This window comes from Prionailurus bengalensis, chromosome F2 (assembly GCF_016509475.1).
Source record: "Prionailurus bengalensis isolate Pbe53 chromosome F2, Fcat_Pben_1.1_paternal_pri, whole genome shotgun sequence".
NCBI classification, from domain to species: Eukaryota; Metazoa; Chordata; class Mammalia; order Carnivora; family Felidae; genus Prionailurus; species Prionailurus bengalensis.
Genome location: NC_057353.1, coordinates 30486510 through 30514486, shown reverse-complemented (window position 1 = coordinate 30514486; position 27977 = coordinate 30486510). Strand labels below are relative to the sequence as shown.

The 27977-nt window shown below is 35.8% G+C and overlaps 1 long non-coding RNA gene across 1 annotated transcript; it reads right to left on the bottom strand.

Moving 5' to 3' along the window:
- Positions 1 to 72: 72 nt before the first annotated feature.
- On the bottom strand, positions 73 to 27977 carry LOC122495543. Its single transcript, XR_006300493.1, has 2 exons — positions 27001 to 27977; positions 73 to 210 (listed from the first exon to the last, which is right to left on the bottom strand). It is a non-coding gene; the product is annotated as an uncharacterized LOC122495543 (long non-coding RNA).

Below are 27977 nucleotides of genomic sequence, written 5' to 3'. Positions count from 1 at the left end.
TTTTTAAATAAAAGAAATGAGATGGGAAAAAACAGGGATTTAACAACAATGGAAGTTGTAAGAAAAGAATCATTTCCAATACTAATAAAAGTCTCATTATTATACAGATAACTGTGGTTAGCAATTTAGGGGAGGTGGGATGTTACAGTTTGATTCTCTTCTATAACTCTGGAGCCATTGATTTCACATGTCCCTCGATGTGGCAGACAACTATAAGAAAGGAACAAAGGTGAATTAACCATACTACCTACCAAAATATGCTCAGAAATTCATATTAAAGCATCAAGAATCTATACTAATTCTTTAAAGATTTTTTTCTTGCTTTTTAAGTGAAACTCTTTTCATCCAGACATGTCTCTGTTTCTGGATGTCAAAAAGAAAAAGAAAATTGAGCATAATAGTTTCAAGAGACATAACTTTGAAAGCAGCATCACCTTTTGAGCAATCTAGTCCTCAATTTGTAACAACTCTGATTTTCTAAATGTGCTTATTTCATAACATGTTGAAACATTTTTAAAACCTGGTAACAATATTTATCTGAGTATATTTTTTATTTTAGAATGTGTTAGGCAGACAGTTTGCTCTTGAACAAGGTTACATATTTTTAAAGCTGTTGCACAGAGAATACATAATAAACATAATCACAATTTTCTTTGTTAGACATATTCATAAATAACTTGATGCCTCATAATTTAATTTAATTTTATTATTATTTTGTTATTTATCACCAGCAAATTCACGTGAGGTCTGAAGTCCTTTATACATGAAGAATATAAAGATATATTCCTTGGATGATTTTCCCAAGAAATAAAATAAATTCTGGCTGTTTTTTAAGCCTATAATAACTAGGCAGGTGTCTGCTCTGTGAACGGAATACAGAAATCACGTTTATATAAACTTAAAATTTGGTTGAAATTAGAAAAAAATTATGCTATTTTTTAGTTGATTTGTTAAATCATTGTCACTATACAACTCCACCTGATTCATCTACCTTATGTATTTGATTTTAATTAAGTTCTCTAAGTTCTGTTAGCTAATAGTAAAAATCAGAGAGGCACTAGAATCATAATTCTAGATAGAAATTTGACAAAATTCTCTTTTGTAAAAATGTCGAATTTAAATATATTTCTTCTGTTTTTTATCTCACCCCAACAACTGAAAATTCACTGGAAAAATCTCTTAATTTGTGAAAGATGGCATCCAATTATTTAAAAAACCCAAAATATTGGTTATGCTAAACTCTGAATTAAATTTTTCCAATGAAAAACTAATCAAAATTAGTTTTTTTAATGATTTTTGCCACAACTCCTCATTTGGGGCGTAAAAACCAGATCTCTGAAATATATGCTTTAAAAAATATGTTTGAGGGGCGCCTGGGTGGCGCAGTCGGTTAAGCACCCGACTTCAGCCAGGTCACGATCTCGCGGTCCATTAGTCCGAGCCCCGCGTCGGGCTCTGGGCTGATGGCTCAGAGCCTGGAGCCTGTTTCCGATTCTGTGTCTCCCTCTCTCTCTGCCCCTCCCCCGTTCATGCTCTGTCTCTCTCTGTCCCAAAAATAAATAAACGTTGAAAAAAAAATTAAAAAAAAAATATGTTTGAAAACAAATGATTAAATAATATATTTTTGTTTCCTGGACATCTAATAGATAATTTTGGTTGTTTCCTCTTGGGTCCATTTGCAATGAACCATCCTTAACCAAACCCAAAATTCTCACCTTGTATGTCAATTATTAAGAAGAAGAGTAAAAAGAGGGAGAGAGGAACTAACATCATTGGAATTTATAAGTAGGATATAAGCATTATACTCAATACTTTATATTTATTATATTTTATATCATATTATCATATTTATTATCATATTATATGTAACAAAATGAAAATTAATCGAGTAATATATAATACTAAATAGTAGTTTAAAATAGTCATTTGCAACGAATTAGACTTTCACCCTAGATTTTTAAAATGTGGTCTCTCAACATCATTTCAATCACTGGTGACATAATTGGTTTTGTACTAGAATCATGTAGTATAAGTCATTTTCATTTCTTGTCCTCAGTGGCTTTGAAATGTGTATATTTTAAATTAATTATATTTCAATTAATTTTGATTTGCAGTTTCTTTTCAATCATAATGAATTTAGAAAATTAATTAACAAGATGACAACATACAAAAACAGGATTAGGTGAAAGACCCACATCTGAAACCACATAAGAAATAAAATGTCAGCTGTCATTTTAATTTATTGTCCCTTATCACTTAACTATCAAAAGACATAGTTCTGGCATTTAGAAAAATGACAATGTGCATAATAAATGTCAAGACTTTATCCCCCCTCCAAAAACAACTTTATTTTAAAAAGCATAATGACAAAAATGCAGATATCATGTAATTTGTTCTTCTTTTCACACTATAAGCTTTGCCTAGAAACATGCATCAGCCAAACCTGATATCTGTTGCCTAGCAACCATCTGACAATTGTATGACTTAGATGACCTGGATATATTTCTGACTGTTAACCCTTATACAACTGAGTTAATTAAACACTTAGAAACTCATAGCGTTCCTAGGTAAACAATATTGAAGTGGAATTTAATTTTAACCTTCAACAATTTAATTAGGCTGATTTTCTTATTAAAGGAATTAAAGAATTGGAATAAACATGGTAAAGAATTTTTAAATTAGCAATTATGAAGAAAACAGAATAATGGCTTGAATCTTCTCATCTAGTAGACGTAAGAATAAAAATACACTGCATAACTCTTGTAATTGAAATGAAGCCTCAGTTTCTCCAATTATCATCCAATTTATATGCATGCTTATTTATTCAAAATTTCAATGTCAAAAAATCCTGAAAAATAAGATCACTGACATTAGCTCAGTTTTGTCAATGACAGACTTCTCCAGTGCTTAAACAAAAAATCATAAAGTTAAACAAAGAGATGTTAATCTGCCAAGCATTCAGGCAAACATATTAATCTCTAACATAAATATGGAACAATAAAATTAATGATTGCATCTGTTAAAAATAGTTATACTTCCAAAAATACACTTACTGGATTTATTATGTAAACATTCACAAATGAAGGATAAAAAAACAAAGAAGAGAGAGACTAAAAGTTTTTGCAAAACAGTGACATTTAAATAAGTACAATTTTGCCACTTCTTGAGGCTAAAAAAATAATCAAATGCTTTGCTGAACTCTCTGACAACACTGTAATCGTTAAAATGATTATTTCCACTAGGAGCCAAGTGTTCGAAGTTCATCCAAAAAATTCAAAGTAATTATAAATAGAATAATTTTCATCACATTGGTCAAACTACTATTAAATTTTATGAGTTGAAGTCGGCAAAAAAAAAAAAATCTGTGTGTGTGTTTGTATATGTACAGTTACTAAGAACAAAACTAACTGGGTACTAATATATTTAAATTTTTTAATTATCAACATTTATTATTAAGAGTATATTCTATTATAAATAAATAAATTTATTATAAAAAATCAATTTACTGAACCCTGAGTGAAAAAGCAGACTCAGTTGTAAATGGGCCCATGTTGCAATCTTGAAGGACGATCTCTACTAATTGCACAGAAAAACTCTGATTCTCCCAGGATAAAATATAATACAGGTCAAGGGTGCCTGGGTGGCTCAGTCGGTTGAGCATCTGACTTCAGCTCCAATCATGATCTTGTGGGTTCATGAGTTCAGGCCCCACATTGGGGTTTGCTGCTCTCAGTGCAGAGCCTGCTTCAGATCATTTGTCCCTCTCCGTTTCTCCCTGCTTGCACTCTCTCTCTCTCTAAACTAAACATTTTTTAAAAAATTTAAATATATATAATACAACTGGAATTATATATTGTATATATTGTATCATTGTAAGTACTTACTTGAATATATAAAGTATCAGAGTTTTTTTTTAATATGAAATTTATTGTCAAATTGGTTTCCATACAACACCCAGTGCTCATCTCAACAGGTGCCCTCCTCAATACCCCTCAGCCACCCTCCCCTCCCTCCCACTCCCCATCAACCCTCAGTCTGTTCTCAGTTTTTTTTTTCCATTTAGTTTCTCTTTTATTTAATTTTTTTTCAATATATGAAATTTATTGTCAAATTGGTTTCCATACAACACCCAGTGCTCATCCCAAAAGGTGCCCTCCTCAATACCCATCACCCACCCTCCCCTCCCTCCCACCCCCCATCAACCCTCAGTGTGTTCTCAGTTTTTAAGATCTCTTATGCTTTGGCTCTCTTCCACTCTGATCTCTTTTTTTTTTTTTCCTTCCCCTCCCCCATGGGTTTCTGTTAAGTTTCTCAAGATCCACATAAGAGTGAAAACATATGGTATCTGTCTTTACCTGTATGGCTTATTTCACTTAGCATCACACTCTCCAGTTCCATCCACATTGCTACAAAGGGCCATATTTCATTCTTTCTCATTGCCATGTAGTACTCCATTGTGTATATAAACCACAATTTCTTTATCCATGCATCAGTTGATGGACATTTAGGCTCTTTCCACAATTTGGCTATTGTTGAGAGTGCTGCTATAAACATTGGGGTACAAGTGCCCCTATGCATCAGTACTCCTGTATCCCTTGGATAAATTCCTAGCAGTGCTATTGCTGGGTCATCGGGTAGGTCTATTTTTAATTTTCTGAGGACACTCCACACTGTTTTCCAGAGTGGCTGCACCAGTTTGCATTCCCACCAACAGTGCAAGAGGGTTCCCATTTCTCCACATCCTCACCAGCATCTATAGTCTCCTGATTTGTTCATTTTGGCCACTCTGACTGGCGTGAGGTGATATCTGAGTGTGGTTTTGATTTGTATTTCCCTGATAAGGAGCGACGCTGAACATCTTTTCATGTGCCTGTTGGCCATCCGGATGTCTTCTTGAGAGAAGTGTCTATTCATGTTTTCTGCCAATTTCTTCACTGGGTTATTTGTTTTTTGGGTGTGGAGTTTGGTGAGCTCTTTATAGATTTTGGATACTAGCCCTTTGTCCGATATGTCATTTGCGAATATCTTTTCCCATTCCGTTGGTTGCCTTTTAGTTTTGTTGGTTGTTTCCTTTGCTGTGCAGAAGCTTTTTATCTTCATAAGGTCCCAGTAATTCACTTTTGCTTTTAATTCCCTTGCCTTTGGGGATGTGTCAAGTAAGAGATTGCTACGACTGAGGTCAGAGAGGTCTTTTCCTGCTTTCTCCTCTAGGGTTTTGATGGTTTCCTGTCTCACATTCAGGTCCTTTATCCATTTGGAGTTTATTTTTGTGAATGGTGTGAGAAAGTGGTCTAGTTTCAACCTTCTGCATGTTGCTGTCCAGTTCTCCCAGCACCATTTGTTAAAGAGACTGTCTTTTTTCCATTGGATGTTCTTTCCTGCTTTGTCAAAGATGAGTTGGCCATACGTTTGTGGGTCTAGTTCTGGGGTTTCTATTCTATTCCATTGGTCTATGTGTCTGTTTTTGTGCCAATACCATGCTGTCTTGGTGGTGACAGCTTTGTAGTAGAGGCTAAAGTCTGGGATTGTGATGCCTCCTGCTTTGGTCTTCTTCAAAATTCCTTTGGCTATTCGGGGCCTTTTGTGGTTCCATATGAATTTTAGGATGGCTTGTTCTAGTTTCGAGAAGAATGCTGGTGCAATTTGATTAGGATTGCATTGAATGTGTAGATAGCTTTGGGTAATATTGACATTTTGACAATATTTATTCTTCCAATTCATGAGCAGGGGATGTCTTTCCATTTCTTTATATCTTCTTCAATTACCTTCATAAGCTTTCTATAGTTTTCAGCATACAGATCCTTTACATCTTTGGTTAGATTTATTCCTAGGTATTTTATGCTTCTTGGTGCAATTGTGAATGGGATCAGTTTCTTTATTTGTCTTTCTGTTGCTTCATTGTTAGCGTATAAGAATGCAACTGACTTCTGTACATTGATTTTGTATCCTGCAACTTTGCTGAATTCATGTATCAGTTCTAGCAGACTTTTTGATGGAGTCTATCTGATTTTCCATGTATAGTATCATGTCATCCTCTTCCGTGGGCCTCTCGTCTGCGCTTGGCTCCGGAGACTCCGTTATGCTAGTCTTCTGGCGGTTTTCTGGGTTATTTAGGCAGGTGTAGGTGGAATTTAAGTGATCAGCAGGACGCACGGTGAGCCCAGCATCCTCCTACGCCACCATCTTTGCCGGTCCTCTCTGTTCTCAGTTTTTAAGAGTCTCTTATGTGTTGGCTCCCTCCCTAACCGTTTTTTTTTTTCCTTCCCCTCCCCCATGGTCTTCTGTTAAGTTTCTCAGGATCCACATAGGAGTGAAAACATATGGTATCTGTCTTTCTCTGTATGACTTATTTCACTTAGCGTAACACTCTCCAGCTCCATCCATGTTGCTACAAAAGGCCATATTTCATTCTTTCTCATTGTTAAGTATTATTCCATTGTGTATATAAACCACAATTTCTCTATCCATTCATCAGTTGATGGACATTTAGGCTCTTTCTGTAATTTGGCTATTGTTAAAAGTGCTGGTATAAATACTGGGGTACAAGCGCTCCTATGCATCAGCACTCCTGGATCCCCTGGGTAAATTCCTAGCAGTGCTATTTCTGGGTCGTAGGGTAGATCTATTTTTAATTTTCTGAGGACACTCCACACTGTTTTCCAGAGTGGCTGCACCAATTTGCATTCCCACCAACAGTGCAAGAGGGTTCCCGTTTCTCCACATTCTCTCCAGCATCTATAGTCTCCTGATTTGTTCATTTTGGCCACTCTGACTGGCGTGAGGTGATATCTGAGTGTGGTTTTGATTTGTATTTCCCTGATAAGCGACATTGAGCATCTTTGCATGTGCCTGTTGGCCATCCGGATGTCTTCTTTACAGAAGTGTCTATTCATGTTTTCTGCCCATTTCTTCACTGGGTTATTTGTTTTTGGGGTGTGGAGTTTGGTGAGCTCTTTATAGATTCAGATTGGTTTCCATACAACACCCAGTGCTTATCCCAACAGCTGCCCTCAGTTTAAAATCAATGAAATTTGGGTGCCCTGGTGGCTTAGTTGGTTAAGCATCCAACTCCTGATCTTGGCTCAGGTCACGATCTCATGATTTGGGCGTTCAAGCCCCGCTTTAGGCTCTGCTCTGATGGTGCAAAGCCTCCTTGTGATTCTCTCTCTTCCTCTCTCTCTGCCCCTCCCCTATTCTCATTGTTTTTCCTCTTTCTCTCTCTCTCAAAATAAATAAACTTCAAAAATAAAACCAATGAAATCAATTTGTATCATTCAATTAATATATAAAGTTGTAAATGTAATTCAGTTGATGGTTTTTAAGCCAATGAAATCTCTTAGTAGGGTTCTTCTAACAAAATTTAAATTGTAGAATTTGGAAGGTGATAGGAGAAAATCAAGATAACCTGATGTCTAGGAGTTTTGCATCAAATTGAAAAAGAAAACATAACTTAAAAAAATCAGAATCAAGATAATAAAAAAAGAATATTCTTGAAGCTAGAGAGGAAAAACAAGGGCAATAATAACAGTGAAGAAAAAGACACCAGTGATGCATTAGGAGAATAATTATTATGGAAGTTAATTCTGAAAAGAGAAAGGAAGGGAAAGGTTCCAAAATACAGGTGGAAGTACAGCATCTGTTATTGGGATTAAGGAGTGAAAGTTAATTTAGGGAGTCAATTTATAAACTGGGCTAAACAATGAATGTGTAGGGAGAAGTAGAGAGATGTAAGGTACATTTCATCTTTGCTTTTTCCTTTTACCTGAATATAGACAGCTAGGGATTTTCTGACCTTAAAGATGAAGGAAAGACAAACAACCTTCCCATGACAAATTCTCCAGTACAGTCTGACCAAAGTCTGTCCAGGGAGGACATCTGCAGCTGCCAGGGCCATGTTCCAGCTCTGCCCAGGGTATGAATGCCCATGTGTGGGAGGGGGAGGAATCAATATAAATGAGAAGGAGCCAAGAGCAGTTGGAACAAGCATCTTTGCATGCCGTGGTAGAAATGACTTTAAATTTCCCTACCACGCTCTCCTAAACATTATACCCTCTGTGCATGTGCAAATATAAAGGGCACAGAACAGTGGAATGCTGATCCTGTAGGACAAGAAGGGAAAAAGTAATTAACTTTTAATAGATTCAGATTTTATTTTGCTTTATTTATTTTATTTTACTTTACATTATATTATTTTATTTGTTTTAGAGAGAGCACACAAGCTGAAGAGAGGGGCAGGGGGAGAGAGAAAGAGAATCCTAAGCAGACTCCAGGCTCAGTGTGGAGGCCCAAGTCGGGCTGGATCCCACCACTCTCGAAACATGACCTGAGCCGAAATCAAGAGCAGGATGCTCAACTCACTGAGCCACCCACATGCCCTGCAGACTTTATTTTGCTTTAAAATTGAATAGTTATGACCATTGGATTTTGGTATCAGATAAACCCAGATGCAATACTTTGCATCTTTGCAATCCCATAGCTGTGTAAACTTGGGCAAATTGTTCAATCTCTATGAAATGAGATTTTCCTTGTCAATTAAGGAGACAAATACTTTAGTAAAATGAAATTAAATGATGTATGCAAAACACTTAGGATAATGCCTGGTGCATATTAAGTGCTTAGAAATAAAGGGAAAAAGGGCACGGTTGGGGACTGCAGGATGAAACAAATATTTTGCACTTATAAACATATTTGCACATTTTCTGATGCTATGTAAATAAGAAATACAAGAGATTTTCATTTTGCATCTACTCTGTACTCAATTTGAGTACATCAATTGAGTTATAGTCTTAAAAATCTTTCTGAAGCCAATACAGTTACTATCACTTACTAAATGAGAAGCCTATCATTAGAGTAGGCAGTTAGTTAGGTTCTAACAGGATATCTGGAGGCCAGCAAGGAGGAAGTCATGGTCAGCCACTGGGTAAATCAGAGGCCTGTCCTGGCAGCACTCCACAAGAAGCAGGATCAAACCAGACAGGCCCAACATCCAGGCGCCATGGCAGGAAACCCCTGACAAAGCCATTTGCAACAATGTGGATGGAACTAGAGGGTATTTTGCCAAGTGAAATCAGTCAGAGAGGAAGACAAATATCATATGATTTCACTCATATGTGGAATTTAAGAAACACAACAGATGAACATTAGGGGAAGGGAAGGAAAAAAAAGATAAAAACACAAAAGGAGGCAAACCATAAGAGACTCTTAAATACAGAGAATAAACTGAGGGCTGATGGAGGGAGGACAGTCGGGGGATGTGCTAACTGGGTGATGGGGACTAAGGAGGGCACTTGGGATGAGCACTGGGTGTTATATGTAAGTGATGAATCACTGGGTTCTACTCCTGAAACCAATACTACACTGTATGTTAACTAACTTGAATTTAAATAAATCAATTTTTAAGAAATACAAATAGGAAAGTAAAAGTAAAAACAAAAAGTGCAAATTCTGCATCCCTAGCCCAGGTAATAAATATTCTGCCTCTTAGTTAACAACTGTCAATGAAAGATAAAAACCCAACCTCCAGGACAGGCAGCTCTACCTCTCTCTCTCTCTCTCTCTCTCTCTCTCTCTCTTTCTCTTTCTATCTCTCTTTCTCTCTCTCTCTTCCTCTTTCCCTCTCTCTTTCTCTGTTAAGCTCTCCAAGTCTCCTATCTTGAGAGTGTACTTTTGCTTTAATAAACTTTTCCCACTTGTGTCGGTCCTATGTTGTGTGTCTGTCCTTGAATTCTTTCTCGTGACAAAACCAAAAACTTTCGGCGACAACTTTCAGAGGGGGCTGGGTTGAGGCCCCATGACCTGGCATCTCACTAGTTCACCTGACAACACCATGACTAAAATAATTTTTGTAGTTTTATCAAAGTTGCCTCATCTATCAATTTTTAGAACCTAGTTTTGGGCTATGTACTTTTCTAGATGCTTAGTATACAGAACTCAATAATTAAGACAGAATGAAGGCAATCAGCACGAGTCTAACCTGGACTTTGTTTTATTCCAACGCCTATGCTCCTTTCCTATGCTACTTTATAATTCAAAACAGCTAAACTGAATGCCCTTTTCCCTGGTGGTGAGCAACAAAGAGAATTCTAACAAGGTAGCCACAGTTTTAATCAGCATAAAATATCTAAACCACAGATTGAGTGGATTTAGTGTATAAATCCCAGAGGAAAGTTAATGAAACCAGAATGTTGAATGTTGTTACATATATATTCAGCCATAATTGGCCAGGAGTAAATGTTAGTTTTATATAAGTGATCAAGCTAAAATAATTATATTGTTTTAATGTTAGCAAGAATTCAAGTTAAAGGTTAATAGAATAGCTCATGCATTCAGTGAATATTCATTGAACACCTCCTAAGTACCAAAGTGTAATTCCTAACTCCTAAAGTAGGAATTACAGAGGTAAAGATTAGTGAGATTAGGAGTCTTATATGAGACATAAGTAAGCAGGTAACGATGACAGAGTGTGGTAGGTGCCACAAGGGAGGAAGACAAGTTATAGAAGCAGATAAGAGAGTAAGAATAGAAACTCATCAGGATTTGAGGGGTTGGGGGCTGGAATTTTTCTTGACAAAAGGGTATCTAGAATGAGACCAGAAGGGTGTGATGATTAATTGTCTGTCAACCTGACTGGGCTACAGAGAGCTCATATGTTTGGTTAAACGTTATTTTGGGTGTGTCTGGGAAGGTACTTCAGGATGAGCTTAACATTTGAATTCGTAGACTGAACGAAGCCATGTGCTCTTCCCAGTGTGAGTGGGCCTCACCTAATCCTTTGAAGCCCTGAATAGAACAAACAAGCAGAGTAAAGGAGATTTCATTCACTCTTTCTGCCTGTCTTTCAGCTGGACATTGGTTTTCTCTTGCTTTTGGACTTGGACTCAGACTGAAATTTATACCATATGTATCCTATTGATTCTGTTTCTCTGTAGAGAACCCTAACCAATACAAAGGGTGAATAATAAAGATGGACTAAGGAAAGAAGTGTCTCAGGCACAGAAAATGGCAGGGCAAAATCTCAGAAGCAGGACAGTGAGTAATCCATTCCAGAAACAGGAAGTGGTTCGGGGGAACTGCAGCAGGAAATGCTGGGAAGAAGAACTGAGAGATGAGGCTGGAGTAAACAGTTGGAGTAACAAGATCTTAAAAGAAGGAAGATGTGAACCAAGTTAAGGACCTTAACCTTTAATTTTAGGGTGGCGAGGAGCCATTCACATGTTTTTGGCACAGGGGTGACCTACAAGTAACTCTGTGTCTGCATTTGCATCTATGCAAGAAACAGGCTAACAAAATAGGATGCTTCTGTCATATGGTGGGTAAATGATGCTGATGGCCTAAAAGGTGGGAAGGCAACAGAGCTGAAGAGAACAAACTGGATTCAGTTCAGGAGGTAGGTTTGAGAAGATGCAGTGATTGGCTGGATTCAGGGTCTGTTTATGGAGAAGGAAGAATTTGGCTGATACCCAGTTTTTTCAGAAAATAAGCAACCGTATGGGTGGTGATGCCTTTCATTAAGAATGTGTGGAGGAAAATTAATGAGTTGAACTCTTCATAATTGTTGTTCAACTGTCTATAGCAAGGAACAGTAGGCAGTTTAGAATGCAGACATGGAATTCAGTTAAAAGACCTAAGTTGGTAGTATAGATCCAGAAGTCTTTGGAAAAATTTGCACTTTGTAATTATAGCCCTTGGAGAGAATGAGATCCCTCCAGGTGAGAGCACTCACACAGCATTCATATACAGTAAACTCAATGAATATTAAAAACATGTAGAAGGGTCAGTAAGGCACTTTGTATATCTGCTTTCATTTTTAATACAACCAGCTGTTGCTACAAGTTGTATTAAAGGTAAGGAGAGGATTTTATAGTAAACTGGAATCAAATGCTGAAAGCCATTCTGTGACAACAGGTCATATAGAAAAAAAAAATTAGAGAAGGGAACAGCCACCATTGATAAGAAGATATAAAAATTTATTATAACTAGTATTGCTTAGGGAAGCTATTCAAGAAGATACTGATATCAAAGAAGATGTATTTTCAAAGAAAGTACCCATATGTTAACTTCATATAATTTAATGAACACACAAGTGGCCATGATTTATTCCTTTTCTGTAAAATGTATTTGAACAATACATCTAGTTACCTGTAGTGAAACATGACTACACATTTTATCTCAAGGTGAAATGTGAAGTTCCCATTTCAAAAAACTTCATCATTCATGAAATAAAATCGTGTCTTGATGGTAATCACACAGCAGATTTCATGCATCATGTCACATTCAATTACTGTTAAATTGGTCAAACACCAGTATGCACTATTAATACAATGGACCAGTCAAAAGGCCAAATGGTGAGTCTAAAAATATCAATATCATAACAATTCATTATTGTGTGCATTTGCTTTTGAAAAATTGTATTTTTTAAATAGTATCCCAATAAGAGAAATATAGCTTCATTTTCTTCCATTCCAACTTTCCCTTGTTATTTGAAGCTGTGGTTTTGCTCCCACTTACCCTTTTTCCCCCTCTTTTCACCTTTAGGTACTTAGTCTCTTGAGAATTACATCAAACAAGCCAATTCCTAGACAAGAATTTTCTCAGCATATATTTAGAAGTGAACAATAAATATATTTGCTATTGAAAGTATAAAGAACTTCACGAGAAATGGAGTAAGGAAAAATTGAGATGGAAATATAAGGGTAATAATTTTAATAATGACTAATATTTGTCACATGATGGTATATGACAGACATTCTGCTAAATACTTTACTTGCTAATTAAAACCAAAAATACAGGGGCACCTGGGTGGCTCAGTTGGTTAAGCATCCAACTTTGGCTCAGGTCATGATCTCGTGGTTTGTGAGTTCGAGCCCTGCATCAGGCTCTGTGCTGACAGCTCGGAGACTAGAGCCTTCTTTGGATTCTGTGTCTCCTTCTCTCTCCACCTCTCCCCCACTTGTGCTCTGTCTCTCTCTATCAAAAATAAATAAATGTAAAATAAAAAAAAATTTAAACCAAAAATACATATAATAAAATGGTTCAGAAGAAATGGTGGCCAGAAATAGATAGGAAATAATATTTTTTGAACACTAACATTGTGCCAGAATTTTTGTGTATATTACTAAATTTACTCCTCTCAACAACCTTCTCGAGCAAAAATAAGATTCAAAGATGGACATATTTGGCCAACAAATCCTCACGCTTTCCTCTGACTGCTGCTTTTGTCTGTGTCCTGAAGCTTCATGTGGAGGGAGACACTAGTCCTAGGTAGCTCTAAATCCTGCTCTAGGGAAACTAACCAAAGACAAAAAAGACTTTGGAATTAAAAAGCAAAGATAGATTTAAAACAAAATGCAACAAAGATGTCAGAATTGAAGGCCTACTACATAAAGGAAAACAAAAAAGGACCTAGTCAATGATACAGTCAATAGATATCCAAATTAAGAGCCAGTAAGGAATTTTAGGTAGAGAAAAATGAGGTGCTACTGTTTTGAACTGAAGAGTAAATGTGCTCATATAACTTGGGACACAGAAGATCATCTTTTTTGACAAGAGCCTACAGAAAGAAAGCACACGAAAGACACATTCCTAGATAGCCTCTTTCTGAAAGAGTGAAATATTGTTAGTATTATAAAATACTGAAGCTTTCAACAAAATCTTCCATATATATTTTAAATGATCTGGTAGCAGTTTGAAATATAATGTGAAAATATGGTTACATTTCATTGCATTTAAAGAGTAAATTGTTAGAGAACTTGGACTAAAATAAAAAATATCATTGAAAGTCAAGGTCTTGTCTTATATACATGTAGAAATAAACAACACAGCTATAATTCCAGGACTTTGAGGAAAGACCAAATCAGAAGGTCATTAAGAACTACCTTCTGTGACATAGATCAAAAGAACCTTATTTTGAGACCCACTATATTGTGAAAGAACCTTTCATGAGAAGACATGATTCTAATTATTGTTACTGGATTTTAAAAAAATGTCTCATGAAATAAAGGTATAGGCCAAAACCTCTCCCACGACAAATCTATATAGAAAAATGGCACTGAAGATTATGGCTAGGAAGAGAGATAGTCAGTAATTCCCATTAGTGGCAGATATAAAGTCCAGAATTTTTGTCAAGGATATGGGGCAAAACACAGGCACTTTACTGACTCATTCTTTCATTGTGCGGGAAAATAAAATTATAACCTGAAACTGCTTGTCTCTCATTCTAGTTAAAATAGGATTACCACTGAGGTTTGTTTGTTTGTTTCTTTCTTTCTTTCTTTCTTTCTTTCTTTCTTTCTTTCTTTCTTTCTTTCTTAACTGGGGTTTCATTTTATAAGACTAGAAGTTGACAGCTGGGGGGATGAGATGAAAAATTCTGCTTGACTCTGATAGTGCAATGAGCTAGAACACAATGTTAAAGAATCACCAAAAAAAAAGGACCAGTTTTAGTTGGCTCTCCTCATTCACTTGTTAGCAAATACAAAAATCATATCTGCACAGTGATCTACTACTCTAGACACATCTCGGTGAAGAAAAACAGACCATTAATAATGATACCATTAAATTGCAATTGCAGTGCACTCTTCCATTATTCCATTAATTTCCCTTAAATTTGCAGAAGTGTAATTTAACTACCCTTAAATTTATAATCTTTTTTTTTTTAAGTAGAATCCACACCCAGCATGGAGCCCAACATGGGGCATGAACTCATGACCTGGAGATCAAGACCTAAGCTAAGATCAAGATTCCAGAGCTTAACCAACTGAACCACTCAAGTGCCCCTAAATTTATAATCTTAAAGACGTTTTTTCTTTTCAAATTTTTTATTTAAATTATAGTTAGTTAACAGACAGTGCAATATTGCACTGTCAGGAATAGAATTCACTGATTCATCACTTACATACAACACCCAGCACTCATCATAGCAAGTGCCTTCCTAATACTCATCACCCATCCAGCTCATCTCCCTTCCACCTCCTTCCATCAACCCTCAGTTTGTTCTCTATCTTTAAGAGTCTCTCATGGTTTGTTTCCCATTCTCCTTTCTTTTCTTTCCCCCCCCTCCCATATGTTAATCTGTTTTGTTTCTTAAATTCCACATATGAGTGAAATCACATGGTGTTTCTCTTTCTCAGACTGATTCATTTCGCTTGGAAAAATACCGTCTAGGTCCATCCGTGTTGTTGCAAAAGGCAACATTTCATTTTTTTTGATGGTTGAGTAATATTCCATTGTGTGTGTGTGTGTGTGTGTGTGTGTGTGTGTGTGTGTGTGTACACCCACACCCCCCCACACACACACACACCACACCTTTTTTATCCATTCATCAGTTGATGGACATTTGGCTCTCTCCATAGTTTGGCTATTGGTGATAGTGCTGCTATAAACATCTGGGGGCACATAACCTCTCAAATCTGTATTTTTGTATCCTTTGGGTCAATACCTAGTAATGCCAATTGCTGGATTGGATTATAGGGTAGTTCTATTTTTAACTTTTTGAGGAACCTGCATAGTATTTTCCAGAGTGTTGCATCAGTTTGCACTCTCACCAATAGTGTAAGAGAGTTTCGTTTTCTCTGCATTCTCACCAATCAGTTGTTTCTTGTGTTATTTTAGCCATTCTGACAGATGTGAAGTGGTATCTCATCGTGGTTTCGATTTAAATTTCCCTGATGATGAGTGATGTTGAGCATCTTTTTATGTGTCTGTTAGCCATCTGGATGTCTTCTTAGAAAAAGGTCTACTCATGTCTTCTGACCATTTCTTAACTAGATGATTTGTTTTTTGGGTGTTCAATGTTGTAAGTTCTTTATATATATTGGATACTAACCCTTTACCAGATATGTCATTTGCAAATATATTCTCCCATTCCATAGGCTACCTTTTAGTTGTGTTAACTGATTCCTTTTCTGTGCAGAAGATTTTATCTTGATGAAGTCCCAATAGTTCATGTTTGCTTTTGTTTCCCTTGCCTCTGGAGACATTTCTAGTAAGATGAGGCTCCGGTCAAGATGAAGAGTTGCTGCCTATGTTCCCCTCTAGGAGTTTGATGGTTTTTTGTCTCACATTTAGGTCTTTCATCCACTTTGAATTTATTTTTGTGTATGGTGTAAGGAAGTGGTCCAGTTCCATTCTTCTGCATGTTGCTGCCCAGTTTTCCCAGCGTCATTTTTTGAAGAGACTTTTTTCCATTGGATATTCTTTGTTGCTATACTGAAGATTGGTTGGCAACCCATTTATGGGTTTTCTATTATGTTCCATTGATCTATGTGTCTGTTTTTATGCAAGTACCATACTATCTTTGATGACTATAGCTTGTAGTATAGCTTGAAGTCTGGAATCGTGATGCCTCCATCTTTTCTTTTCTTTTTCAGTATTGCTTTGGCAATCTGGAGTCTTACTTATGTGGTTCCATAAAACTTTAAGGATTGTTTGTTATAGCTCTGTGAAAAGTACTGGTGGTATTTTGACAGGGATTACATTAAATATGTAGATTGCTTTGGGTCATATAGACATTTTAACAATTCCATGAGCATGGAATGTTTTCCCATTTCTTTATGTCCTCTTCAAACTCCCTCACAAGTTTTCTATATTTTCAGAATACAGATCTTTTACCTCTTTGGTAAGGTTTATTCCTAGGCATCTCATGGTTTTTGTTGCAATTGTAAATGGGATTGAGTCCTTGATTCCTCTTTCTTTTGCTTTATTATTGGTGTATAGAAATATAGAAACAGATTTCTGTACATTGATTTTATATCCTGCGACTTTGCTGAATTCATGTATTCTGGCAATTTTTTGGTGAAGTCTTTTGAGTTTTCTACAAAGTATCATGTCATCTGCAAACAGTGAAAGTATTTGACTTCTTCATTGCTGATGTGGATGCCTTTTATTTCTTTTTGTTGTTTGATTGCTGAGGCTAAGATTTCCAGTACTATATTAAATAGTAATGATGAAAGTGAACATCCTTGTCTTGTTCCTGACCATAGAGGAAAAGTTCTCAGTTTTTTCCCCATTGAGGATGATATTAGCTGTGGGTCGTTCATATATGGCCTTTTTGATGTTGAGATATCCATCTATCCCTACTTTGTTGAGGGTTTTTATCAAGAATGGATGCTGTATTTTGTCAAATACTTTTTCTGCATCTATTGAGAGGATCATATACTTCTCATCCTTTCTTTATTAATGTAGTGTATCATGTTGATTGATTTGCAAATATTGAACCAACCCTGCAGCCTAGGACCATGGTGAATAATTCTTTTAATGTACTGTTGGATTTGATTTGCTAGTATCTTGTTGAAAATTTTTGCATCCATGTTCATTGGGATATTGGCCTGTAATTCTCCTTTTTAGTGGGGTCTTTGATTTTTGGAATCAAGGTAATGCTAGCCTCACAGAATGCATTTGGAAGTTTTCCTTCTATTTATGTTTTGGAATGGTTTGAGAAGAATAGGTACTAACTCTTCTTTAAATGTCTGGCAGAATTCCCCTTGGAAGCCATCTTTCTTTGGACTCTTGTTTGTTGGGAGATTGTAGATTGCTAATTTAATTTATTTGCTGATTATGGGCCTGTTCAAATTTTCTGTTTCCTCATGTTACAGTTTTGGTAGTTTGTATGTTTCTAAGAATTTGTCCATTTCCTCCTTATTGCCTGTTTGTTGGCATACAATTTTTCATATTATATGAATTTTATTTGTATTTCTGTGATGTTGGTTGTGATCTCTCCTCTTTCATTTGTGATTTTATTGATTTGGGTCCTTTCTCTCTTCTTTCTGATGTCTGCTAGAGGTTTATCAATTTTATTAATTGTTTCAGAGGACCAGCTCTTAGTTTTGTTCATCTGTAATATTGTTTTTTGACGCCCTTGGCCAGATCCCATCGAAGCAGCACCACAAGCCTGGCAGTGTGCAAGTAGCTCAGACAGGGGCCACACCATTCCACAGTGAGTCCTGCCCCTGTCAGAGGGGAATATAAGGTGCACACCAGTCTGACTGTGGCCCCAGCAGTGGGCTGGGGGCTGACATCGGGTTTGACTGCGGCCCCGCCCACCAACACAAGTTACTCTGGACAGCACAGGGAAGTGCCCTGCAGTTTGGAGCTACCAAAGGGACAAGCCATAATGACAAAATGGAAGAATTCTCCTCAAAAGAAACTCTAGGAAGTAGTGACAGCTAACAAATTGATCAAAAACTATTTAAGCAATGTAACAGAAAATGAATTTAAAATAATAGTCATAAAATTAATCTCTGGGCTTGAAAAAAGCATAGAGGACAGCAGAGAATCTATTGCTACAGAGATCAAGGAACTAAGAAATAGTCATGAGGAACTAAAAAAAATGCTACAAATGAGGTGCAAAATACAATGGAGGTGGACTTAGCATGGATTGAAGAGGCAGGGGAGAGAATAGGTGAATTAGAAGATAAAATTATGGAAAAAGAGGAAAGCTGAGAAAAAGAGATAAAAAAATACAGGAGTATGAAGGGAGAATTAGAGAACTAAGTGATGCAGTCAAACGGAACAATATCCATATCATAGGAATTCCAGAAGAAGAAAAGAGAGAGAAAGGGGCTGAAGGTGTACTTGAACAAATCATAGCTGAGAACTTCCCTGATCTGGGGAAGGAAAAAGTCATTGAAATCCAAAAGGCACAGAGAACCCCCTTCAGATGTAACTTGAATCGATCTTCTGCACAACATAGCATAGTGAAACTGGCAAAATACAAGGATAAAGAGAAAATTCTGAAAGCAGCTAGGGATAAACACACTCTAACTTACAAAGGTAGACACATAAGAATAGTAGCAGACCTATCTACTGAAACTTGGCAGGCCAGAAAGGATTGGCAGGAAATCTTCAATGTGATGAACAGAAAAAATATGCAGCCGAGAATCCTTTATCCAGCAAGTCTGTCATTCAGAATAGAAGGAGAGATAAAGGTTTCCCCAAACAAACAAAAACTGAAGGAATTCATCACCATTAAACCAGCCGTACAAGAAATACTAAGAGGGATTCTGTGAGTGAAATGTTGCAAGGACCACAAAGTACCAGACACATCACTACAAGCATGAAACCTACAGACATAACGACTCTAAACCCATATCTTTCAATAATAACACTGAATGTAAATGGACTAAATGCTCCAACCAAAAGACATAGGGTATTCAGAATGGATAAAAAACAAAAACAAAAACAAAAACAAAAACAAGACCCATCTATTTGCTGTCTATGAGGAACTCATTTTAGACCTGAGGACACCTTCAGATTGAAAGTGAGGGGATGGAGAACTATCTAGCATGCTACTGGAACTCAAAAGAAAGCTAGAGTAGCCATACTTATATCAGACAAACTAGACTTTAAATTAAAGGCTGTAACAAGAGATGAAGAAGGGCATTATATAATAATTACAGGGTCTATCCATCAGGAAGAGCTAACAATTATAAATGTCTATGTGCCGAATACAGGAGCCCCCAAATATATAAAACAATTAATCACAAACATAAGCAACCTTATTGATAAGAATGTGGTAATTGCAGGGGACTTTAATACTCCACTTACAACAATGGATAGAACATCTAGACACAGGATTAATAAAGAAACAAGGGCCCTGAATGATACATTGGATCAGATGGACTTGTTAGATATATTTAGAACTCTGCATCTTAAAGCAACAGAATATACTTTCTTCTCAAGTGGACATGGAACATTCTCCAAGATAGATCACATACTGGGTCACAAAACAGCCCTTCATAAGTATACAAGAATTGAAATCATACCATGCCTACTTTCAGACCACAATGCTTTGAAACTTGAAATCAACCACAGGAAAAAGTCTGGAAAATCTCCAAAAAGCATGGAGGTTAAAGAACACCCTACTAAAGAATGAATGGGTCAACCAGGCAATTAGAGAAGAAATTAAAAAATATATGGAAACAAATGAAAATGAAAACACAACAATCCAAAACTTTGGGATGCAACGAAGGCATTCCTGAGAGGAAAATATATTGCAATCCAGGCCTATCTCAAGAAACCAGAAAAATCCCAAATACAAAATTTAACGACACACCTAAAGGAAAGCAGAACAGCAAAGACACCCCAAACCCAACAGAAGAAGAGAAATAATAAAGATCAGAGCAGAAATAAACAATATAAAATCTAAAAAAACTGTAATATTGTTTTTTGTTTGCTTTGTTTCTATATCATTTAGTACTACCCTAATCTTCATTATTTTCCTTCTGATGGCTTTAGGCTTTATTTGTGGATCCTTTTCTAGCTCCTATAGGTGTAACGTTAGGTTGCGTATTTGAGACTTTTATTGCTTCTTGAAGTAGGTCTGTATTACAATACACTTCCCTTTTAGGACTGGCTTTGCTGATTCCCAAAGATTTTGCACTGCTGTGGTTTCATTTTCATTTGCTTCCATGTATTTTTTTGTTTTATTTCTTCTTTAATTTCCTGGTTAACCCATTCATTCTTTAGTAGGATGTTCTTTAACCTTCATGTATTTGTGGTCTTTGCAAATTTTTTCTTGTCACTGATTTCAAGTTTCATAGAGTTGTGGTCTGAAAATATGCATGGAATGATCTCGATCTTTTTGTACTTCTTGAGGGCTATTAAAGATTTTTTTTAATGCAAAAATAAAATTTGTCAATTTCCTCAAGGTTTTCATAATTTTTTTAAAGAAACACAAGGACAAAATTATTTAAAATAGAGAACATTTAAATAACTGTACCTATGTATATCTGCAATTATCTAGAGTTGCATATATCTTACATAATGAATTGGTTCTTACCCTAGCTTTCCCTTATTTTAATTCATTCCATGTTCCTTCTCCATCACCTGATGTAAATGCCCAGAATTTTACTGTGTTTATATTAAAGATCTCTTGACATTATGCCTTTGACTAAGTGACATGCATAACACACACCCACAAAAAATTTTTAAAAAGGATATCAAAGAAAATCACATGATAACATCAAAGTTTAATATCCTTTTGATAATTTCAAATTTTCAAACTCCTCGAAATTTGCTTTGCTTCTGACAGTTTAACCTTGTGAACTACAGCATGTTTTTTTTTTTAACTATGGAAATTTTCAAACATACACAAATGTGAGAAAATAGTATAATGGCTACACATTTTATCTACTACTTACCCTAACAATTAACATTTATTAATCTCAGCTTGCCAAAATTACATGCCCTGATTAAAGAAAATAAACTCTGAACCACAAATAAACATACTACTATAGTTTACCTTATACATTATAATTTAGGTTTAAACTGAATCCCAGAAGCCCAACAGTTTAATATATTTCCCTTTCATTAAACCACAGAGTTTATGGGATCCAGTTTACGTCTAAATTTTATGTATGTATATACATACATAATTATACATTATATAATATAACATATATTAATTATACATACATATATACTATATATACATATACATATATACATACATATCTGTGTGTATATATCCTCTACTCTCTCTGTTAAAAAATGAAATACTGGGGCGCCTGGGTGGCGCAGTCGGTTAAGCGTCCGACTTCAGCCAGGTCACGATCTCGCGGTCCGTGAGTTCGAGCCCCGCGTCGGGCTCTGGGCTGATGGCTCAGAGCCTGGAGCCTGTTTCCGATTCTGTGTCTCCCTCTCTCTCTGCCCCTCCCCCGTTCAAGCTCTGTCTCTCTCTGTCCCAAAAATAAATAAACGTTGAAAAAAAAAACTTAAAAAAAAAAAAAATGAAATACTTAGTGGATTCTGACTATAAAACATAATAGTGGAATTCTAGTTCTGGGTCTACCATACCAAACCAGATAAACCCATACAAGTCACTTACATTTTACACTTTCTAGCATCAGTTTCCTCCTTTCTAGGGTTGAGAGGTTAAAATCATCTTTTCCAGCTCGAAGATGTTTTCTCAAGACAACACATTTCAGTTGTGTGCATACCAAATTTATAATTATTATTTGAGATCCTTCTCTAATTTATGTGGCTTTGCCACAAAACATGTATCTTTCTTTCGTTAAAAGATTCAAATTAACTGTTCAAATGTACAGAATATATGTAAAACTAAAGGAAAAGCAACTGATAACCAGGATATATGTTTTACACTGCATCTGTAATTAAATCTTTCTTGAAAATTATTTCAGTATGTCATGAGAAGAATTTTTCAAGAATGTGGTAGAAATTTCTGCAAACTCTCCTAACAGCAATCTGAGACTGCAAAAAATATATATAAATGAATAAGATTGAACATACACATGAATAAGATAAAAAAAAAAAAACATTGACTGAGTATTCCCCGATCTAAGGATAGTAAAGAGCCTCATCCCCAGATTAAAAGAAAATACTTCAATTTTGAAGACCCCAATATAACTCAGAACTGGACAGGAATTTGCATTCATTATCTGTGTTCCAGTAACCACAGATTTAGTGGCTTAAAACAACATGAATTTATTATCTTATAGTTCTATAGGTACAAAGACTGAAACAGATCTCACAGGGCTAAAATCAAGGTGTTCACATGGCTGCTTTCCTTTTTGTAGTCTCAGGAGAGATTTGATTTTCTGCTCATTCTAGTGTTGGCAGATTTCATTTCTATATGATTGTAGGACTGATGACTTAGTGCCCTGGTTGTCAACAGCTGGGGCCACACTTAGGTCCCAGAGACCTCTTCCTAATTCCTTGCACATAAACCACCACATGTCTGAACCAGCAATCGGGCATCAAATCCTTCTCACATGGCCATTTTTCTCATACAGAGCCAGGAAAAATTCTCTGACTTTAAAGACACATGTGATAAGATTGTGCACACCTGGATAACTTAGGATAATCTCTCTATCTCAAGGTCAATAATATGAATCACATCTGCAATGAAGAGTCACAGGTACTGAGGATTAGGGCACGGACATCATTGGGAACCATTATTCCACCTACCACAGAACTGCATCTTCAAAAACAGCAGTAATTGGTCTGTTCCTCAAATACCAAACTCAGTAATAGCACCCTGCATTGCACAAAACTTAAAATAGCCTACCATATATTTGGCTTCCAAATATTTAGGAAAAAAATTGGGAAAAATTCTGACTTCATGGAGATATTGCCACTCATTCATTTGTCTATTTGTTCATCTATTCATTCATCCATTAAATGTTTATTATATGCCAAGCACTATACCAGGTGATAAGAAAACAGCTATTAATAAAAAAGACATCATGCCAACAACTGCCATGGAACTTATGTCTAGAAGTTAGTACACTGGTGCATTATACCCTATATTAGTTTAAGTATTGTGAGTATGTGCTATGAAGGAAAACATACTAGGGTTTTCAAGGCCTTTACTGAGGGAACTACCATAGCATGTGCTGTTAAGAAAAGTGTCTCTGAAGAAGCAACATTAAGTTAAGAAAAGAAAAGATTAAAAGGTTGCCTGAAATGTTGATGACCAGGGAATTAAGAAATTGAAGATAAAAAGAAGCCATGCAAGACAAAGAGACTAGCATGTGAATAGGCTCTGAGTTATAAAGGAACATTCTCTACTCCAGGTATAAATAAAAAAAAAGAGATAATACAAAGACCAGGACTTCCTGAATATTTGCAGAGTCCAGGTTAGAGTACCAATGTAGATGCCTAAACAACTCTCCTCCCCACCCCAGATCCATTATGCCCTTTGCAGTTTTCACACACGTGAGTATGGACATCCCACTCTTCATGGCCAAGTTCCGTCTATCCTCCCCATCCTTTCATGTTTAAGGATCAGAAAATTTGCTATTGTCAAATGGCAACACTCTCAAATTTGATCGTTGGATTCAACAGAATTGCTAACAAAATGCCAGTTAGTGAGATTTTGGCAGAAATTGACAAATAGATCTTAACACTCATAGGGGAATTCAAGGGACCCAGAATAGCCAAAACAACCTAGAAAAAATAATAGAGTTAGAGGACTCACACTTCCAGATTTCACAGTTTATTATAAAGCAGAGTTATTAAGACACTGTGCTATTTCCATAAGGTAGAAATACAGATCAGTGGAAAAATTTTTAGGTCCAGAAATAAACAGTCACATTTATGATCAACTGATTTGTGACACAGATACCAACACAATACAATGGGGAAAAATTATCTTTTAAAGAAATGGCCAAATGGTGCTGGAACAACTAGATACCCACATACTAAAAAAAGAAAAAAAGAAAAGAAAAGAATTTGGACAACTTACTCAGATCATAGACAAAATTAACTCAACATAAAATAAATGTGAGAGCTAAAGCACTTAAACTCTTAGAAGAAAATATAGAAGTAAATCTTCATAACTTTGGACTAGGTGATGGATTCTTAAGATATGACTCAAAAACACCACAAAAGCAAAACATAAATTGGATTTCATCAAAATTAAAAACGTCTGTTCTGCAAGGAAAACCATCAAGAAGATGAAAATACAATCCATAAAATTGGAGAAAATATTTTGAAATCATATATCGGATAAGGGACTTGCATTCAGAATATATGAAGAACTCTCATAAGCCAACAACACGAAGATAAATAAACCAATTAAAAATAGGCAAAGGATTTGAATAGACATTTGTCCATAGATCATATACAAGTAGCTGATAAGCTTATGAAAATAGGTGCCATCACTATTAGCCATCAGAGATAACACAAATCAAAACCAGCAGACATCATTTCATACCTACTAGATTGACAATGATCAAATAGATAAAAGTCTTCAATGAGGCTGCAGAGAAAGTGGAAATTTCATATACTGATGGTGGGTATAGAAAACAGTCTGGCAATTCCTCAAATGGTTAAACACAGAATTACCTATAACCCAGCAATTCCTCCTAGCTAAGAGAAATAAAAACATAACCACCACACAAGAACTTGTACATGAATATTTATAGCAGCATTATCCATAATAGCCAAAATGTGGCAACAACCCATCTACTTATTAAAAGATAATAAAATCTGGCTTATATATATAGTAGAATATTATTTGGCAATAAAAAGTAAAAAGTAATGAAATACTGATGGAAAACAGTCTGGCAGTTCCTCAAATGGGTAAACATGGAGTTTATCATCATTAGATTATGATGATGGTTATACAATTGTGAATATACAAAAATTAATATAAAACATTCATTGAATTGTACACTTTAAATAAGGTTGAATTGCATTGTATGTAAATGGTATCTCATGAGAGCTATTTAGAATAGTGGCTCAGTCGGTTGAGCGTCTGACTTCTGCTCAGGTCATGATCTCACAGTTAGTGAGTTCCAGCCCTGCGTTGGAATCCATGCTGACAGCTCAGAGCCCGGAGCTGCTCCAGATTCCTTGTCTCCCTCTCTGTCTGCCCCTCTCCTGCTCATTGCTCTGTCTCTCTCTCTCTCAAAAATAAATAAATCCTAAAAAAAAGTATTAAAAAAAGAATAGTGTCTATTATAAATTTGTGTCTACTATCCTGGCTGTTTTGCATGCTGCTTTCAAATTCATATTAATCTTAGTATGTTTACAAGGATCCCTAGCCTAATGTTAAATAGAAACAGTCATAATGACTATACTTTGTCTCATTACTCATTTTAGAGGAAAGTTTCTAACCCTTTGTCATTAAGTATTATGTTTGCAATAGATTTTAGGAGATCCTCGACCCACATCTTGTCTTCCATAAAGAATTTTCAGACTACCCTAGCCTTTAATCATGTCTTCCTCTTTGAGTGCCTGTGGTATTTATTATCTGCCTCATGGATGTACAGATAATAATCTTTTCTGTTCTAATACTGCTTAACACAAAATTACCTTTGAAAAGTAAACTAAATGCCCATAAAACTTCCCAGACCAGGCCGGACCAGCACAAAATGAGCTACTTCACCTCTGAATAACCCACACCAGCCATTTAGCATGTAGCACTGAACAGATTTAAAGTAGCTTTTGTGTGATTATTAATTAAGTTTTATGTACCTTTTATGACTGGATCTTATTTCTCTGATTAAGGTCCTGGTGGCACAGACTGTGTTTATATGTAGTTCCATGGAGTCCTCAATAAATATTCGTCAAATTGATGTAATACAGTTCTTTTAAAGGCCTGTACTATCATTGCCACCCCAGTGTCTTATATTGTATCCATCACTTCCATTTCTTTATAGGACACACATGATTTTCAGAGATGAAGGAATATAAATTGAGGCCATTGATTTAATCAGTGTGAGCCTAAGGTGGGAGATTCTGCTGTATTTATCAATTATCACGACTTCAAAATTAGCAGCAAAATAGTTTCGTCGATGAGGCCCTGCAGAATGCCAGTCCATCTGGAAGTGAGGCACATCCTTGTTTACCTCTTATGTTGATTTTTTAAGAAATTTCACTATTCTGCTTTAATGGTCAACTGCTTCAGCTCCAATTCGGCGCAACCACAGAATCAAAACAATTCTAAGGAGCTATTCTTGAGGTAATTCAGGCCTATACTTCTCATTTTGAGGGTAAACAAAGAAGAGAATAAATCATTCAACACGTTCTTGTAGTGTACTGATATTAGTACTGACTTCAGTTAAACCTTCCCAGTTGTGATCTATTGATTGGACAACTAAACTACGACCTACTTGTTTTGCTTTCCCTTTCTCATTCAAGGTTTTCACTTAATGAACTTGCTGGTGAGATATGAATTGTTACCATTCCTTGGGCTGCTGAGTTAAAAATATCCAGGAATATCAACAGGAATTATAGAGTTAGATTTTTAAAGTCTGCCAGGATCACCATAAAAATGTGAATAACATCTTTAGATCAAATAGTACATAAAAGAAACTTTAGCAATAAAAATTAATAGTGTATCCATTTACTGCCTTATGGTCTGCTGCTTATTGAATTAGTCCAGTTGCTGAGGATAAAATCATAAAGCTTACTAAAGAAAAATAACATAAAAACGTATTTGTTTATGATCTTTCAGTACCAAGAGAGGAATCAAATCTGTGATTTGAAAACCATTTTTCAAAAATATAACAGAATACAGAATAAAAAGCAATTTACCTTTACTCAGTAGGGTATGTTAAGACTGCAGGAATAAAGTGAAGAAACTCTCCACTATGTGCAGTTTTTCAAGGTGAAATAAAATCCTTGTCAAATCCCAGCAGTGAAAGGAAATGAGAAACGATGATTAATAACACTGTTGGCAGGACAAAATAAACCTTGAAATCTAAACAATCTTCCATCACACCGAAAGCACATGAATCTATTATCTCTTCGCATTTTAATTGTTGGTTATTTCTTAAGTACTGTTGAGCTCTGTTTAAACGTGTGCAAACATTTTTCAATATTAAAGTAGAATTACAGAAATTATTAGTGAGCCAAATAAATGCCTGATAGTGCCTATTGCTTTTAAGTACGTAGAAATCCCTTAGCTTCTCTGGTAGTCACTTAGCAATTCCTAGATCAACATTGCTTACACACTGTGTCTGACACACTTATAAATGTGCTGGGTAAAGTTTCTAACTACATAAACTAAATTTCATTGTTGTTTGGAATGTCCTATTCTGGAGCCTTACTTGGATTATAAAGCCTATCTTTAAACAAACAACCAAACACAATGACAAATATCCTTCTCTAGAATTTTTCACCTGATTAACAATCTCTTAAAAGTTATTTTTCTTTTTTACCTTTGATTCATAGGTTTTCATCATAAATTGTGCCCACTCTGAAACTGGATACTTCTGTTCCATTTGGGATTGCTCAATGTGAATATTCATTTTCCCAATAAAAAAATTATAGTACTATCAAACTATATGAATTAGCTGTTCTTAACAAATGTATCTCCAAGTGATCCAAATACTTTAGATTATTTTGTTTTTCACACACCATTACTGGAAAGGTGAATGTACTGGCAGGGTACTTGTATCCATGTATTAATTCAGGGATCCAGGTTCACAGCAGCTCTGCAATCTTTTTCTTTTTTTTTTTTAAATATTTTTATTCATTTTTCAAGGAGAGAGAGAGAGAGAGAGACAGAG